The sequence below is a fragment of the Echinops telfairi genome, unplaced genomic scaffold, assembly GCF_000313985.2.
Source record: "Echinops telfairi isolate 266 unplaced genomic scaffold, ASM31398v2 ScPeMD7_7410;HRSCAF=8448, whole genome shotgun sequence".
Taxonomy (NCBI): Eukaryota; Metazoa; Chordata; class Mammalia; order Afrosoricida; family Tenrecidae; genus Echinops; species Echinops telfairi.
Genome location: NW_022111310.1, coordinates 11,206,783 through 11,213,861, shown reverse-complemented (window position 1 = coordinate 11,213,861; position 7,079 = coordinate 11,206,783).

The following is a 7,079-nucleotide window of genomic DNA, read 5'->3' as shown; positions in this document are numbered from 1 at the left end:
TTTGAGAATGATGATGGCAACAAATGTACAAATGTGCTTGACACAATGGATGTATGGATGGATTGTGATAAGTTGTACAAGCCCCCAATAAAATGATTTTTTTTAAAAAGAAAGAAAGACTGTGTAAACCCAGGCATAGTTGAAGCATTATATATATATTTTTAAAAGGTTGGACAAAAAAAGTTCTACCAGTTTAAACAAAAAAAAGTGAAGGGGAAATAATGTGGATTAAGCCTCCTGTGAATTCCCTTTGAATGTAGACCAGGGATGCGAATAGCCTTGCTGTCATACAAAGTGCTTTGGAAAGTGGATTGCCACAGATGTAATTAGGTTGAACTCTAACACCTTATAATTTGATCTCCCTTTTGACCCTATTGAAAATTGTTTTGTTAATATTTTCTGCTTTCTTTCAACTAGAATTTTTATCTATTTTATTGTGTTACTTTTGTTACCTTTGGGACTTTTTGTTTGCTTGTTCCTGTATGTTTTTCAGTCTATGAAATCCAGTATGAGTGAATCTACAGAGGCAGTAACTGGATGAATGGTTCCTTAGGGGTGTGGCAGGGGAAGTTGGGGCGAAACAGAGAGCTAATAACAAGGAAAACAAGAAAGAAGAAAATGTTCTAAAATTGCTGTGGTAATGATTGTACAACTCTTCTTGATATGATTGAACTATTGAATTGTACGATATTTGGATTATGTCCCAATCAAACTAATTATTACAAAAAGGGGTGATCTAGGAAGGTCCCCCCTCGCACTCGCCCCCATGCTTAGGGTCAACAGAGCCCATTCCAATGGGAACTCAAACTATGTGGAGCAACAATGCATGGGTTGCAGCTCACGGTGCAGCTGTGCCTGCATAGACTCCTTGGTGTCTAGAGTGAAGTATTACTGGAAAAAGTGATGAGGTCATGAGTGTACTTGTCTTGTACCCCAGGGGGATGATTGACCATGTTTTCCTTTCAGCCTCTATGGGTTTTTGTTTTCCTGCCTTTAGTTTGCTTGTTTTTGTTTGTCTTTAGTTGTCTGCTAGTTGATTTGTTGTTGTTGTAGTTGGTCTTATGGGGTTTTGAATTGGTCATAATAGGATCATCAAAGTAAACCTGAGTCATGCATATCCCAGGGACAGGCAGCTAGATTCTGGGACCCCAGTTAATTCTAGCCCCAATCCAAGAATAGTTAGTTCTGATAACATGACCCTGCTCGATACTCATCTTGATGAAATGATCACTGAAGATAAAGGTGCTGCAGCAAAGTGTGGTGAAGAAAGCACATGGTGCCCGGCTATCAATCAGAATAGTGTCTGGGGTCTGAAAGGCTTGTATTCAAACAAACAGCCATCTAAGGGAGGAGTCAACTAAGTCCACATGGAAGAAGCACACCAGCTTGTGTGACCCAAAGAGGACAATAGCAAAAATTCAAATATGTCAAAGAGAAAAGTATCAGAGCCTAAATTGCAAACACCCAATTTGTAGAAGGCTATGGGAGGCAGTGGGGGCCCAAACCCCATCTGCAAACTATCAATTCAGATTAAGCTGCTGGAAAAATCCCCATTAGCCACAGATAAGGGTTTACTAACAGATAGGGATCATTGTAATTGTGATTATACTAGATCGAACTTGATGCTCCGTCTGTTGCTCTTCCTCTTGAGCCAACCTGAAATTCTTCTAGGTGCAAGTATTTCTTGTTAGTTCCATGACAAAAATTTCTTCCTTGGCCTTTTAAATATTAATCATGGTCTTTTCTTTCTTACTCACTATTTGTATTTTTATCTTTGTCTTACTATTATTTTATCCTTACCACTTAATTTTGGTTTTGGTTTTTAATTTCTCCTGGGTTTTCCAGTTTGTGAAGCACAGGAGCAGATACATAGTGATAAGAAGTGATGCAAGTGTACAGTATAGGGGAGGGAGGAAGGTGTGAGGGATAGGGAGAATAAGAGGGTGGGGGGAGCAAACAGTGTATGTGAGAGGGGGCAGGGAGTACTGGAACTGATGGTGATTACTCAGCTCATTTTACAAGTGATTTAACCATGTGTGGAAAAAAAATAAAGTATTCTAAAATTGATTGTGATAACGATTGTACAACACTTCTTGATATGACTGAACCTTTGAATTGTGTGATATGTGAATTAAGTGCCAATCAAACTCTTAAAAAAAATTGGGGGCATGCCTGTATCATTTTCTTGTAAAATAAAATATGAGTAAATTAATCTAAGTCTGAGGCTTCCTGGGACAAAGTTTATTGAGAGCATTTATTGAGTACTTATAAAATTCTAAATGGAGAGTGTGGGTTCCTTTTCCATAAACATGTGTTTATTACTTGTATTCTTTCATACAAGCTTTCCTTTGTTTTTCAGAGATGTTATACTATGTCTTAATTAAGATGAATCCCAGTGCCCAGAGTGCTTGAAGTATACTAAACAATTGTCTGATTGATACACGTTTTATTGCATTTTCCTTGGATGGTGAAATTGGTTTTATAGTTCCTAGTTCTCTGTGGAATTTCGCTTGTCTCATTTCTTCTTAGCTTTTCTCATATCATAGTCAGTTCAAAATTACTATAAAGCCAATAGAGGTACTTTTTGCACTTTAGTTAAAAATAAGATTAATCAAAGAAATAAACTCTTAGGGCCGCAATTACCCAGTTCAGTAATAATACCTATTACTTCTGTGTCATTTAACATGTGCTTAAAGGCCAAAATTCCAATTCACTCACAATTTTATCGAAGCCAGTAGGAAAGAGGGTTCGTGCCATATAAATGCCAGTAGTCAGACCCCAGAGTTTGTCTTTTTTTAATCACTTGACTATGCACCCAGATTGTCATGAAAGTAGCATTTCAACTCAATTCTAAATGCATGGACGATTCAATAGCAAGTAAACCAGTTGCTACTGAGAAGATTTACCTTCCCGGGGATTCCAAGTTTGCAGAGTAGAACTGTCTTCCATGGGACTTTCCAGGGTGTGAGCAGTAATTTTTTTGGGAGATATACCTCTGAGTGGGCTTGAACCATGAACCTTTTGAGGAGTAGTCAAGAGCTTAAGCATTTGAACTACCCAGAAATTTCCCTTTGAATAATAGTAGGCACATTGTAGAAGGGGACCAGTGATCCAACTTCATGGGGAAAAAAGAAGAAGAAAAATTAGTATGGAGATAAACATAAACCCTTTGCGGAAAAGACAAAAAGGATTTCTGTGAGGGCATTAGTCATGCATGCATGGATTTATTCCAAACAAAACACAGGTTGTGGGAGTAAGGTTTTTCTGTCTGCTTGTACTTGTGGAGAGAGGGAGTCCAACTTGTCAATTAAGCTAGAGTCTGATGCTGCCTCCTGGGATGTGTGGCCATTTGATGAGAGACACTGAGGCCCCTGCTCTCACTCTCCCTTCATCTTCATCCCTGCCTCCAGGGCTGGCCCCATGTGGGCTACCTGACCCTAAGCGCTGTCAGCACCCTGCCATATTTCCACCGACTTGGGGTCTATGTGACTGCACCTGCAGGCCTGAGAAGTCCCCGCTTTCTGCTTCACCTTTCAGCATCATCAGCCGGCCGCTCCCTGACTAGCACTGGACTTAGAGACTCAGGTTGGACTGCGCGGGGATGCCTTCTTGATATAAATTACTTCTTGATATGAAGTAGCTCTTACATATCTATAAGCATCACTGGTTTTGTTTTTCTAGACACCCCTGCCTCACACACCTGTCTACACATGACTCCGTGATTAGTGAATGGCTGTAGACCAGTTTACTCAGGAATGTCTTACTCTTGTCAGGGTGCCCCAAAGAGGTTCACCACTTTAAATTTGTTCTCGCATTTCATGTTTTCTGCTTTCTTTTCAGTTGAAGTCTTTCTCTGTTTTACTTGGATATTGCCGCTGGGTTTTCTCTGTTTGTTTTGTTTTAATGTGTTCCTATATATAAAATCCAGGATTGGGAAATCTATAGCAAATCCAGGATCGGTAAATTGGCAGGGGCAGTAACTGGATTAGTGGTTACACAGCAGGGGAAGTTTGCGGGAAATGGGCAGCTTAGAGTCTTGAGCACAAAATGACATAAAATGCTCTAAAATGGATTGTGGGGAAAAAAAAAGGATTGTGGTGATGATGGTACAGACTCTTCTTAAGATAACTGAACCACGGAATTGCATGATTTGTGAATTATATGCCTATGCAACTATTAAGGTAAAAAACAGGCAAAAAGTAGACCCAATCAAAGCAGTGATTTCCAACGGGCTTTGCTGGGCCACTTCAGGTGGAAACATAGAGGTTAGCTCAGAAAACTGTGGGGGGTGTTCTGAGAGTCCAAAGGAGCAATGTTGATTGATTCTCTCAAAGGATACGGGGTGATCCTGGGAGCTTGTTAGGAAGACGTTACAAGAAAAATCAAAGACTCCACAGGTGAGAAAACAGCCAGGACTTCTTCACCTCACAATAAAGGATCCACCTTTTTTTCTACAGTAGCAAGGCCTGCCCTACAAGAATTTCTTTGGGAAACCTTTCCCCATCAACCTTACATGCCTGACCTTGCCTTTTCAGAATACTTGCTGTTCCCCAAACTCAAAGACCATTGAGAAGAAACAATCCCTCTCGGCCCCCAAAGCGACTGTCCGCTGCAGTGTCGAGGCGATATGTCGGAGTGGAGAGGAGAGTCGCTGCCTTGAGAAGTGGAGCAGAGAGTTGGAGGATAGGTGGAGAAACAATAGCTTCCCATTTTGATTGCTGAATGAAAGTTTCTGTGCTTTTGTAGCAATACTTTTTTGTTTACTCTCATATATGTGAAAGGGATTTGTGGGTATTTAATATGGCACATGATTTACATTTGTGTCCATGCTATCTCTATCTATTTATCTCTTTTAATGTTTATGGGTCTGTTATGAAGCATTCACATCTATCCTATTCATTCGTCTATTTTTAACCCTAGCATCACCCTGTTTTACATCTTGCAACTTCAAGATAAGTTTAACTATTTAATGAGCCTTGTCACCTCAAAGCATTCCCTTACTTGAAAAACGCTCTATCACCTGGCATTGAGTTAATGCTCATGAAACAAATGCCTTTCTTAATGTGTGTATGTAGACTACTTGCATATGTTTATTGCCAGTTTATCTCATTTGACAAGCTTTCTATTAGAGTACTTAACTTTTTCTTCGTAGCTTTTAGGAATGTCCTCTTTACTGGAAATGTTCAGGGCACAGTCATTTTCATTCCTGCCTCTATGTCCTAGAATATGAAATTATTAGAAAGACCAGTGAAAACTTTGAATGAAGCATCGGAATATATTATCCCCACTAATCATGTGTGCTGTACCAATTTTGTGAGCAATTTGTGAAATGTGTCATCTATCACCTCCATGTGGCTCGGCTTTGCTTCTCTAAAAACATCATTTCAGTTTCTCTCTCCTTTTATCTCCATCCAAATGCTCAGGGAGTCCTCTCCAACTAGTTACGGTGGTACCGCTGCTGCTCCACACCTCCCCCATCAGGTCTCCGGTAACGACACACTCTTCTGGCCCTGGTTTCAGAGTTCAGTTCCAGCCATCAACTCTTGCTCTCTCTGACTGCTGTGTCACCATGTAAGGGTTCTACGTCGTTCACGTTCTCTGTGGACATCTCCTGCCTACATTTCCCTTCTGATGTCCCTCCCAATTGTTTTCTCGTTGAATGGTTTGGCACCTCCTTCTCTGTTGAAATTCTTTCCCAACCATGGAAACTCATTTCAATTTTTATCTAGGTGTTTTTTCCCTCTCCCTTTCCATCTGTTTTCCATTTATACCCTTTTTGGCCCCGATGTGTTTGACTAAACACATTCCTTTCGAACCTTGAAAAATTCTCTCCCATCTAAGCCAAATATCCATCATTCCTACATTTGAAGTTATGGCCCCAATATAAAAATCCTACCTAAAATATGCACCTAGATATTAATTTTCTTATCATATTTTTATTCTCAGCATTTTCTTACCTAAGGCTTTTATTTTTATTGTATTTTTTCTAAAGGAAATTCATATAACCTAAAAAGTAACCACTGGAAAATGCATAATTTAGTTGCCTTTGGCACATTTGTAAGGTTTGTAGTTCTTCTGTGTAGTTCTAAAGCATTTCCACTACCGGAAAACAAAACCCTGTTGACTATTAAGCAGTTGCTTCCTCCTGCTCCCTCTCTTAGTTCTTGGTAACCTCTAATCTAGTTTCTGTCCCCATGGTTTTGCCTTCTCAAATATGTCCTGTAAATGGAATCATGCATTATGCAACTTTTTGTGTTTGGATTCTTTCATTTAGCATATTTTTTGAGGTTTATTCAAGTTGTAACATGAATCAAAACTTCATTTTACTGCCTAATAATATTTCACTTTATGTATGGATCACATTTTGTTTATTTATTTATCCAGTGACAGATTTTTAGGGCGTCTCTTCCTTTTGACTGCTGCAGATAGTATTTCTATGACTATCTGACCACAAGAATTTGTTCACGCACCTGTATTCCATTCTTTGGAATTGCCGGGTCATATGGTAAGTTATGTCTAACTGCTTGAGGAATTGCCTAGCTCTTCTATGTTCTGAATTACAGCATCTCGAGAGGTGTCCATACTCTGCTCTAATGGGTTTTCAATTCCCTGTAACTTACCCTATTATTTGGCAGTGGGTAGCTTTGCTAAGCCTCAGCAGGCTCTATCACATGTTAGGGTCATACTCCATGTAGATAACACTTAGTCTTTCCTGGCTAGATTATGTCAATTCAAATGCCCCTCAAGGGAGTCCCCAAGAGTTATGCATTGGGCAGCTAACTACAAGGCCAGCGGTTGGAAACCACCAACCTCCCCTTGGGAGAAAGTGAACAGTTACCGTCTCAGAAACTCGTAGGGCCAGGTCTAGCCTGTCCTATGGGGTCACCATGAGTTGGAATCGACTCAATAGCAACGAGGTTTTTTGTTTTGTTTTTGTTTGTGTGATGTTTGGTAGGTAAGGATTACTAGAGTGGTGTCATAGTTCAGTAGAAAAGAGTCTTCCTTCTCTGCTCTGGGCAACTAAAAGGGACGAAATAATGAAGTTAACTCTTCACGCTTCACTTTTAAAGGTATAATAC